Source organism: Lissotriton vulgaris, chromosome 5 (assembly GCF_964263255.1).
Source record: "Lissotriton vulgaris chromosome 5, aLisVul1.2, whole genome shotgun sequence".
NCBI classification, from domain to species: domain Eukaryota; kingdom Metazoa; phylum Chordata; class Amphibia; order Caudata; family Salamandridae; genus Lissotriton; species Lissotriton vulgaris.
Genome location: NC_141693.1, coordinates 1894667338 through 1894680040, shown reverse-complemented (window position 1 = coordinate 1894680040; position 12703 = coordinate 1894667338).

The window sequence follows — 12703 nt, the reverse complement described above, 5'->3', positions numbered from 1 at the left end:
AACCGTATTATCCCGGGGATCCGGTCGATTGCGGGGACCCGTCAGGTTGCGTCGTCAGCCATCGCGCAAACCTTTGCACACCACTATGGGACCCTATACGCCGCACGCCCCCCGGTTCCTCTTTAGCGGGACTGATGGAGGACTCCGGGACCCAGCTGCCCTGTCTCTCCCGAGAGACCGCCGAGGCTCTGGATGGCCCCCTCACCCAGGAGGAAATACACGGGCCATCTCCCTGCTGCATTCCGGCAGGACGCCTGGTCCCGACGGGTTCTCCCAAGAGTATTACGCCATTTTCCGGGACGACCTGGTTCCCCACTTGACGGAACTTTTCCGCCAGGTGGTTGAGGATGGGTCCTTTCCGTCCGAATCTGGTGTGGCTACCATTGTGGTCATCCCTAAAACACAGCCGCACTCCCTGGAACGCTCAGGCTACCGTCCGATATCGCTGATTAACACTGATATTAAAATCTACGCCACCGCGATAGCCCAACGCCTTTGACCTTTGCTGCAGGACCTGGTCCATCTCCACCACTGTGGCTTTATACCTGCTAGGGGCACCCGCCATTGTATCCGTCGCCTCCATCTGGCGCTAGCCCACCGTCACCGCCTGTCCCCATACTTGGCGTTGCTTCTCGTGGATTTCGAGAAAGCATTTGACACGGTGGACTGGGGGTACCTGGATGATGTCCAGGAGAGGATGGGGTTCGGCCTTCCCTTCCGCTGCCTGATCATAGTTCTTTACCACAGCCCTAGAGCCTGTGTCCTCATTAACGGAGAGCTGTCAGATCCATTCCCGATCCGAAGAGGCACCCGTCAGGGTTGCCCTCTTTTGCCGCTCTTATTTGCTCTTTATTATTTGGCCACGAGGCTCATAGTGATTCACGACGGGTTCGCGGGCGGCTGGTCTGACCCAGCCTATCGGGTGGAACTTACCACCCTGGACTTTTCACAGCTACAGGGATTCCTTTACGGATCCCCGGTGCCACAAACCTTGCCCCCAATCACTAGGACGGTGCTCATGTCTTGGCGTGCTGCCCTGAGACTTGTGAGATGGGACCGGACGCTGACCCAGCAGACGCCGCTCTAGCATGGAGCCTGGTTGAGGGAGGTCTCGTCCTTGGGAGGTTTCCGCCACTGAGACCTGGTGGGGATTTCGCTCCTGGGGGATGTATGGGTTGGAGACCACATGCGCTCCTTCTCGGACTAACAGAACAGACATGCCCTATCCCACTCCCAGTTCTACAAATACCTGCAACTCCGCCACGTGCGACACACACACATCTCCCGATACCCACCACCCTTCCAGAATTCAGCCCTCTCGAAGCGCAGGTAATGATGGCGGACCTGGGGAGGGGTGTCCCGTATCTACAGGGCCCTAGTAAACAATGCGGACTGGCGAGACTCCCTTATGGCCCCCAAAACCTTGACTACATTGGCCAAGTTACGCCTGGTCCAACTTTACTATCTCCATACGGCCTACCTTACCCCAACACGCCTCTTCCGAGCTGGTTTGAGACCTTCCCCGGCTTGTGCAAGCTGCGATTCTGCCCCGGCAGACTTCTAACATGTGGTGTGGCTCAGCTCGGTCTTGGAGCCATTCTGGAGCGGGGTGGTGCGTGAGCTTACGAATGCTCTGGGGTGGGAGGTTCCCCATGACCCGAGGCACCTGCTGCTGGGGATATTTGCTGGCTTTGATGGATCTTTGCGTGGTTGTCAGTACGTTTTATATTGAGATCTAGAGTAAGGGGTATTAATGGTGTACTAACTGGTACTTTTAGCAATGCTCTGTAAAATTTACGTAGGCCCCCACAGTTCTGCCCCGTACAGTGCGGCTGATTGCGCTTTGGATTTAAAAACCTCCAAGGCTGGCGAGACAGCTTTGCTAAAACTATTTCCATGCCTTTTCATAATAGGTAACGGTAAGGTAGGGAGTCCTAGCTGTGGTATAGTTGGGGCATAGGACGATGTGGCGGAGGTGTATCGGACCGTCCTCCTCCAGGACTTAATAGCAAGGCGCAGAAGGTACGGCGCCGTGACCGGTATTCTAGTGTGTGGTAGCATCAGTTTGTGGAGATCTCCCCTGCCCCTAACTACTTCCGTCATACCTAATTCATGCAAGTTGCGTCCCGCCAGCCAGTAGGCTAACCATTGGAGCTGGCAAGCGTAACCATAAGCTATCACATCTGTTTGTGGGTAGTTGCAGTTTAGCCATACTGATGCGTCGCCTCCCAGTGCCCCAGTACAGCTCCGTGAGTAGCGTGTTTATAGTCTTGAAGAGACTCATCGGGACCAGAATGGGTAGGTTCGTGAAGCAATACAGCAGTCTGGGCAGTAGTACCATCTTAGCAATCACTACCTTCCCAGCTATTCATATGGGCAGGGTGTTCCAAAACTTTATTTGCGTTTTGAGTGTGGCAATCGACTTGCCCAGATTACCGTCCAGGAGGTCACTGGCACTCCGGTACACCTGTATCCCCAAATATTTGAACGTTGTGGGCGCTACTTGGAAGTGGTGGGGCTCAAAATCTATGTGTGTGTCAAACTGTGCGGCGTCAAAATAGAAGCCATAGGTTTTCGAGGCATTAATCCCGAGACCCGATATGCTCCGGAAAGTATGGAATGTCTCGGGTAAAGGGGTCAAATCTGCTGATAGGATACGGAGATATAAGATGATGTCATCAGCATAGGCTGATATAGTATGGGGCACTGTGTTTCTCACTATCCCCTTTGCATCCGCTAGGGTACGGACTTTAATTAGCAAGGGTTCCAAGGCGATGATGAATAATAGTGGCGACAGTGGGTAACCCTGTCTAGTACCCTTCATGATTTCAATTTGTTCCGAGATACATTGGTTAGTACGGACTCTCGCTGTGGGCCTATGGTACAACAACGTCACCCAGTTGATATAATCCTGGGGGATGCCGAATTTGTCCAGAATCGCCATCATATAATCCCATCTCAGGGAATCAAATGCCTGTCTCAGGTCTAGAGAGATGCAGCCCTCCTGTTTATGTTCCCTGTCCTCTAGTCCCAGTAGCTGGCTCGTCTACGGAGATTCAGGGCTGTGCTCCTGCCTGGTACAAAGCCACACTGATCAGAGTGTATTAATGAAGGGACATATTGGGAGATGCGGATCGCCAGAATCTTGCTAAGGATCTTATAATCCATGTTTAGGAGTGACAAGGGTCTATAATTCTCAGGTTATAGTGCGTCCTTGCCAGGTTTTAAAAGGGAGACTATTAAAGCTTGCAGGGTCGTGGGTGGCAGAGTGCAGGCTGCTTGTGACGAATTGTATAGTTTATGTAGGTGTGGGGCCAATATATCAATGTATGTGAGGTAGAATTCAGCTGGCAGCCCGTCCGTCCCAGGTGCCTTGTTGCGCGGCAATGCCCTAATAGCCTGTCTAATTTCGGCAACAGTTATTTTTTGTGCCAGCGCTTTCTGTTGTGGTGTTGTGAGTCTTGGAATAGTTACATCCGTCAAAAATGAATCTAACGCTGCGGTTGCCAGGGGCGCATGCGGTCCATACAGTCCCGCGTAGTAATCCTTGAATGCCCTGTTGATTTCTAGTTGCGTTTGCACTACTACACCCGAACCATCTCTTACCTCCACTATTGGTACAGTGGGCGGGGCATTGCACACTATTCGGGCCAGCAATGGACCGGATCTGTCCGCCTGTGTATGCTGTCGGTGTGTGTATTCCTTGTAGTCTATTACACGCAGTTCTTCCATCAGCTCTGCATGTTGAATGTGTGCTTCTTGGAGTTGTGTGAGGCCGCCCTGCGCACCAGCCGCTTCGTTTTCCAGCATGGCCAGCTTATTTTCTACTTCCCTGAGCCTCCTTAATACTAATGATTTAATGCCCACCTTCATACTCATTGCAACCCCGCGTATAGTCACCTTAAAGGCGTCCCATTCGATCTGGCGTGACCTAGCAGTGTCAGTGTTTTCCGCAAAGTAGTTTGTGATGGCGTCTGATACTGTTGCCCTGAATACTGTGTCCTCCAGTAGCGTGGGGGACAGTCTCCAGGTCGGAATCGGAGTAGGAAGCCGTCCCGATTTCAATACCAGTTCTACCGGATTGTGATCCGATAAGGTTTTGCCCATGTGTGTGATTGAATCAATGGAACCCGTCAATGTATTAGAGCAAAGAAAGCGGTCAATGCGCGTGTGCAGATTATGCGGTGGAGAGTAAAATGTGTATTCTCTGTGAGTTGCATATTTGGTGCGCCACACATCCGCCAGCCCCCATCCGGTCGTCCATCGTAACAGCGCTTCCGCTTGCTTCTTACTCTCTGTCGCATGCAGTGGGGGGTGGGATCTATCCAGCTCCAGATCTAGCACTGCATTACAGTCTCCTCCCAATACCAATACATGCTCTGACCAGTCTGATAATACCCTGCTGACATTATCAAAGAATTTGGATTGTTCTGTGTTAGGTGCATAAAGGCTTCCAATCACCACCATTGGAACCATCAAGCAACCCTTTCACAAACACGTACCTCCCCTCCGTATCTATGCGATGTTCCAACGCTTTGAAGGGGACCGTGCCTTTAACCCATACTGCTGCCCCTCTGGAGAATGCTGAGTAAGCAGTCGCATACAGCTGACCCTTCCATTTCCTGGCCATCTTGGTGATCTCCGCGGCATTTAAATGGGTCTCCTGCATACATGAAATTTCTACTTTGCGCCTGTGTAGTTGGGCCAGTACCCTGTGCCTCTTGTGGACCGACCCTAGTCCTCTCACATTCCATGTGTAGAGTGTGTAGGTGTTAGTTGTTGCCATGATTGTGTCTGCTATTGTTGCATGCTCCTACTCTGCCCTGTGTGACAGCTAATGATGTGCAGTTAAAAATGTGCGTGTACTCAGTGCCGAACTCCCCAACATTGAGGTCCCGTCCTCCTAACCGTCCGGAACCAAACCTCTGTACCCAACAGGGGTAAACCTTGAAAACCATTTTGCCTTCGCCTGAGGGGGGTGTGCCCCTACCGTTCTATTCAGAAGGTGTCAACAAAGGCCTCTGTACATTGTGCCCCATTCTCTACATGTAACCCTTGCCATGTACTCCCACCACCAACAGTTTTACAAATACATTACCACCCCTTCATCAGAGCAGTCCGTCCCTCAAAATTCGTTTGCCATCTGCGCTGTGATGTGCGGGAACAGTTGGAGGCTAGTGTCCGAGTTGGAGGCCAGTGTGCGTGAGCTGGTCCCGCTGGCCGACCCAGCTCTTGATCTGGCATCATGAGCCGCCAGCGCATCCGTCGTCAGCAGCACCTTTTCCTGAGACCCTGTTTCTTCCGTCGTTGTGATGAGTACAGGCCTCAGCAAGGCCCGTCAGTGCAAAGGGTTCGCCCTTCTGTACACGAAGTCCTCAGACTATGGAAAGAAGTTGGCACGGAAACTGGAAATACAAAACATAGTTTAATAAACCTTTAAAGGTGGTCCTACAACCTACACAACACTCTACAGCATTGTACAGGGTAGCACAAAGAACTCAAGTACATAGCCCGCTTTTATACACAAAGAAGGGGGTTCATAGATGGGCGGGTACAACACAGAGCATGATTTACGACCATATATGGACATTTCTGAACATGATCAATACATGGGCAGAGTTAACAGTTCTCGAAGCCTGCAAAAAGCACATTCCTATCTATGCTAATTAAAGACAGATGTGATTCCTACTGGGCATGCGCTAGACGCACAAAGGAGTCTATTTATAGACTGTTGCTGGGCAGATCCTAAGGGTGACCAACGAAGAGGTAGGACTTGTCACATGGCGGGCACATGGCAGTATGTGGCATATACAATGGAGGACAGAAAAACAAAATGGAGTCTGACCAGTACGAGAGATAGAGCAGAAAATACGACAAATGGCTCATTATTGTTTGTCTGACCTCTGAGGCGGAAAGCCGGAGGATTGTATTTTGCTCTGTTTATTTTAAAAATGTTCTTATCTCACTTGCACTGTTTTTAAACAACAAACCCGAGCTCACCTGAACTCAGCAGTGCTTGCCAACGTGCCGAGCAGCCCTCCTGACTTCCCCTGATACAGCGTAGCCTAGCGCTGACACAGGGAGAACACCCAAACCGCCATCGCGGTTCGAAGGCGTAGCCACGCCCACCACGAGGCCACGCCCACCTGAAATAGTACAAATACGCTGATATACAAGCGCCTAGTATTATTGTTTGTCTGACCTCTGAGGCGGAAAGCCGGAGGATTGTGTTTTGCTCTGTTTATTTTAAAAACTTTCTTATCTCACTTGCACTGTTTTTAAACAACAAACCCGAGCTCACCTGAACTCAGCAGCGCTTGCCAACGCGCCGAGCAGCCCTCCTGACTTCCCCTGATACAGCGTAGCCTAGCGCTGACACAGGGAGAACACCCAAACCGCCATTGCGGCTCGAAGGCGTAGCCACGCCCACCACGAGGCCACGCCCACCTGAAATAGTACAAATACGCTGATATACAAGCGCCTAGTATTATTGTTTGTCTGACCTCTGAGGCGGAAAGCCGGAGGATTGTATTTTGCTCTGTTTATTTAAAAAACGTTCTTATCTCACTTGCACTGTTTTTAAACAACAAACCCGAGCTCACCTGAACTCAGCAGCGCTTGCCAACTCGCCGAGCAGCCCTCCTGACTTCCCCTGATACAGCGTAGCCTAGCGCTGCCACAAGGAGAACACCCAAACCGCCATCGCGGTTCGAAGGCGTAGCCACGCCCACCACGAGGCCACGCCCACTCCCCTCGACATCAAATGTGTCGGCCATACCAGCGCAGCGGGAGCGCCTAAGGCAAGCCAGTCTACGCCCGTCCGCGCACGGCCGGGCCCAGGGCCAGAACCCCTGTCGGACCAAGCTGCCCCTAAGGTAAGCTACTCACGCCGGGACCTTTTAAGTCTCAGATCCACTATTGATACCTCATGTAACTATGTACATGATCTCGAAGGACCATTTACCAGTTGCACCCTTTGCCGTCCAGCTCAGCTCAAACTCCCTAGCCGACCCGCCATGCCCTCAGCCCTTAAACTAGCCACTTTGAATTGTCGTTCACTCCCTAAACACGCATTGTTAATTAACCATCTAATAGAAGACCACGAGATCGACGTTCTGTTCCTGACGGAAACGTGGCTCTCCGATCACTCGGACTCAGATGTGGTCCTAGCTATCCCCTGGGCTTTCGTATTCAGTCCCAACCTCGTCCTTCCGGTAGAGGAGGTGGTGTGGCTATCATCCATCGGGACCATCTCCCCTGTAAAGCTAATGATGCACATGTCCTTGACTCTGAAAGCCTTCATTTTACTATCCAGTTGGCTTCGACTAACTCGTTATCAGGCCTCCTAGTTTATCGCCCTCCTGGTCATCCGGGCCCTCTTTCCAGTGCTCTCCTGGATGCTGTAGCGTCTCAGGCCCACTCCACTACCAACTTCACGATACTAGGGGACCTGAACATTCATTTCGATGACCCTCTAGATACAGGGGCAGCCGACTGGATTACAGAATTGGCGGCCTACGACCTCCACCTCTTAAACTCCGGAGCTACACACAACAAAGGTCACTTGCTTGACCCGGTGTTCACAAACATCTCCACCATGCAAGCCAGAGAGTCCCTCCCCCTCCCATGGACGGACCATTTCTTAGTCCCTCTCTGTCTGCCAGGAGCTTTTAAGAAACCTCACAAATCTCCCACCTATACCAGGGACAGGGTATGGTCCAAGCTCTCCACAGAGGACTGGGCCAGAACCCTGAAGTCAACTACCCCCACTTACTCGGAAGATCCGGCCATCGCAGACAGTAAATTCAGGGAGTGGATCGTCACATCACTGGACTCCATCCTACCTATTAGATCCCGGGAGGATAAAAACAGGAAACCAGGATCCGCCCCATGGTATACCTCGGAACTCCGGACGCTCCGCAAAAACTGCAAGAAAGCAGAGCGGCTATGGAGGAAAGACTGGCAGCATGCCAGCAAGGAAACCTACCAGAAATCAGTGAGAATATACAAATCAACTCTGAAGCTCACCAAAGCTTCCCATTACGATACGAGGATAAGAAACTCCACCAACTCAGCAAGGGAATCCTTCCTCATTGTAAAAGAGCTATTGAAAATACCAGCTCCATCTTCCTCCAATACCCCCCGGTAGACCGAAGTAACGAACTGGCTACCTACTTTAACGATAAAATTGCCCGCATTCTAGTCTCCCTTCCCCCCCCTGCCTATCGTACCATATGGACAATGAAACCACCATTCAGACAGGAAGCAGCCTGCGCCCTCAACTGTCTGCTTTTAGGGCAGTAACATGGAATGAGGTAGATACAACCATGGCCAAAATGAAAAGCGGTTCACCTTTGGATCCCGCACCTATTAGATTTCTTAAAACTGTAGCCCCTGTCATCGTGCCTACGATCACGGAGCTTATAAACAGCTCGCTCGCCCAAGGCTCGGTCCCTTCCAGCTGGAAGAGTGCAGTAGTTAAGGCACTCCTAAAAAAACCCCAGCTGGACCCAGCCGATATGGCGAACTACCGGCCAATTTCACTCCTTCCTTGCATCAGCAAATTGGCCGAGAAACTGCTCAATGGGCAACTGTCACAGTTTCTAGAAGTAAATAACATCTTACGGCAGTCCCAAACTGGGTTTCGCCCGGTCCATGGCACAGACACCGCCCTTCTTACCGTCATCAAGGAGGCAAGGCGCATTTTGGATTCAGGAGGGTCAGTGGCAGTGATCCTCCTGGATCTTAGTGCAGCCTTCGACACAGTTAACCATCGTGTCCTACTCCATCGGTTGGCTGCAGCAGGGCTCGCAGGTTCGGCACTCAGGTGGATAGAGTCCTTCCTTGCAGGGCGCTCGTTCCAGGTATGGGATGGCAATTACCACTCTACCACCCTCCCCCTCACGAGCGGGGTCCCCCAGGGATCGTCATTAAGCCCCACGCTATTTAATGCTTACATGGCCCCTCTCGAAGATGTGGTTGCCCCCTTCGGGATTAAAATAGTGAGCTACGCTGACGATACGCAGCTGGTCGTCTCACTATCCCATCTGGACGACCGCCCGGACAATCTGTCAAACTGCCTCACGGAAATTCACAATTGGATGTGTGAGTCATCACTTAAATTAAACGGGTCAAAGACCGAAGTCATGCTTATGGGCAAGCAATGGGCTACCATCCCCCCATCGGTCTGGCCAGATGTGTTCGGGGAAATTCCCACCCCGAAACAAGAAATTAAGACCTTAGGAGTCTGGCTGGAACCCGAGCTTTCGATGAAAACCCAAGCATCCAAAACAGTAGGCACCTGTTTCGGGCTTATGCGCACCACCCGCAGGATCCTCCCATTACTCCCGCCCCTATCTAGGAAACTCCTAGCCCAAGGTCTAATCCTTGCGCGGTTGGATTACAGCAACATGGTATATCTGGGAGCTCCAGAGGCTACCATGGCTAAACTCCAACGCACACAGAATGCAGCCGCCCGATTACTCATAAACCTCCCCTCTAGAGCATCAGCCAAACCAGTAATTAAGGCCCTACACTGGCTTCCAGTGCGTCAAAGAGTCGAATTTAAGGCCCTGTGTACTGCACATAAACTGCTGAATGGCGCCGGCCCTGCGATCCTTAGTGACCTGGTCACTCCTTACAAGGCCCCTAGATCCCTTCGCTTGGAGAATGAGCATCTGGCCAACATCCCCAGATACAGGAAGACACGGACCGGTGGCCGACGCTTCTCCGTGAAGGCATCCGCCGGGTGGAACTCACTTCCCCGTACCCTTAGGCTGGAACCCAGTTATCTGATCTTCAGGAAAAAACTGAAAACGCTCTTATTTCCAAAATAAAGCCCCCTCCTCTTTCCCTATTATCTCCTCTGGTTACCACAAACGACATAGCGCGGGGATGCCTTCGGGTCACCAGGCGCTCTATAAATCGTTAATAAAATAAAATATATAAATATAAAATAAATCATAACTTCAGCTAATGCTTAACATTATCACTGTGTTATTTACAACAGACAACCCTTTCAACATTTAGCTGAAGATATTCGGTTTTCTAGGATAATCTAAATACTCATCGTTAATATTGATGCTCATCATTTCAGCTATCTCTCTAGTTATGTTTTTCTGGCGGACAGCCTCAACAACAGTTTTTTTATTAGCCACACAAAATGAAACACATAGGGAACATATCATTGGACTACATTGGATACATACACAACATGTAAATATAATTGCAACAATTATACAAAGGCCAGTAAGAACTTTCCAGCCCCATGTGGAAATCAAAGTCCAGAACCAACTTGAAAATGTCCAGGTTCCGTTTTCCACATGTATATCAGCTGCTATCTTATGCAGTTTATTAATCGCTTTGTATACGGAAGGAGTATGGTCAGGAATAAATACGCAACAACTACTCCCAATAATTCTGCAAGCACCACCTCTATCTGCCAACATTACGTCCAAAACCATTCGGTTTTGCAAAGCAACAATTCTAGAAATTTGCAACTCTTCAGTAAGATTTCCAAGGGCAGCAGCAGTTTGATTTGTTACAGCTTCTACAACTCTGGTTAATCGTCGTATCTTTCTACTATTCAGAGCAGCTCCAACAAAGAAAAATAATCCCAAATTAAAATCTATGTACTGTTGCAAAGTAGTGTCTGTTTGGTCTCCATCGTCAATGGACAGAGTACGCTTATATCTATTTACAGTTACATTATTCAATAATTTTAAATCTTTGTGATATGATGCAGGAGCTAGAAATACAGGCGGCAGCAAAAATGCTACATAACACACTCCAGACCATCCAGCTGGCAACCTGTAATAACCTCTATTACCGCACACAAAATAAGTATTGTGAGAGGCCAAAACTGTGCTGTTATTCAGTCCATCAATATTCAGCACAATAATACAATCACTAACACCTACAGGGATATAACCTACACTCTGTACACATAAATCTGCTTGTGCTTGAGCAACTGAAATCACAAATTTCTCATTTCCAACAATGTCTCTAGTGTTCGTAAAAATGTAGGGCGTTGAATCATTGTCCGGTCGATACTCTTCCCACTCCCATATAGTTCCATTGGCTTGTGGATAGCCTTCCTTGTCCTGATGACATTCTTTATTCAGTCTGAAAAGCAATCTGTCCACTGTAGGCTTTCTTGTGGAAAAAAGCAAAGTGTACCATGCTCGACAAGAGCCATTATGAGAGAAAGGGAGAGGTATGAACGGTGTTCCCCCCTTCTTCTGGTGTGCTGGCATCATCCCACATGTCCAACAGTTTGTACCATTAGTAGCTACTTGAGTATGGTGTAGCATCTGAATGAAAGTGTTATTCAAATATGACTGTAGATGTTTCAACTCTTGGTACGGAAGCGTATAAAAGAAGTGTTCATCTGGCACTGGAGTGGAAACAACAAACCACATGACTGTAGCAACAACTGCCACAGCAGCAATGAACCCTACAGCACAAAAGATTTTCTTCTTTTCCATTCGAACAAATGTATCTTCCTGAAACTAAAAGGGTTGTCAGAACTCTTCCCCCTAAGGCAGCCGTTGTGTTCTTCACCAGCGGGCCAAGACGGATGTCACTACACTAATGCAGGGCTGATCCCCCCCCCCCCTTGCCTCATTGGCTCTCCGTTTCACTAACCTAGGGACCGTTCTGACAACCTTATCACACAATTACAGGCTCTTTCCTTGGCCGTAGGTTGTATCTCCTCACTCCAGGAACTGTCGGGTCCGGGAAGTACTCCTCAGTCTCATCAGGTACCACGGCACGGCCTCTCTCCGCAGTCAGGATTTCTCGATGGTCGGTCAATACCGCAGGCTCCACCAGTCTGGGTTGCACCTTCTGACAATGTATGGAATGGATCCAGTTCTTCCGGTTGGTGACTCGGACGGCTGTTCTCGACGAAAGGAGAACCTGCTCAGGACCACACCACCTTGGCTCCAGACTGCTCGTCCTCTCGAATGTCTTTATAAGGACGAAGTCTCCAGGCCGGAGTTTATGGCCCTCACCTGTGGACTGGTCAGGGAGTTCTTCTCGAACCTGTTGATGAATAGAAACCAAACTATCAGTTAATTGTGCCAAATAGTCATTCATTAAAAAACAAGGTACATCATACACTAAACTTGGTTTGGGCGGCCCCCATATATTCATGGGGCGGCCGAACACGATCACATAAGGAGTGAGACCGGTTCGAGAGTGTGGTATCGATCTGATAGACAGCAATGCCAAAGGCAAAGCATCTGGCCAAGGCAGAGAAGTAGAGGCTTGTATCTTTGCTATTTTAAGCTTTAAGATACCATTGTACTTTTCCACCAATCCTGCTGACTGTGGAACACTGCATGGAACTTCTGTCTTATTCCCAATCCTTTCAGGACATACTTGACAACGTCCGCTATAAAATGAGGCCCATTGTCACTCCACAGCAATCTATAAACACCATAACGAGGAAAAAATTCCTTCAATAGCACCTTTGCCGTAGTAATTGCAATATTATCTTTCGTAGGGTAGGCTTCAATCCATTTGCTGAATGCACAAACCACAACTAAGACATATTTCAGATTATTGCAGCGTTCAAGCTGAATATAATCCATTTGCAAAACTTCAAAAGGAGCAGTAGGTGTTGCAAATCCTCCTGCTGGAGTTCGTGTCCCTTTTCCTGGATTGTACTTAAGACAAATCATGCAGGTCTGTACTACTC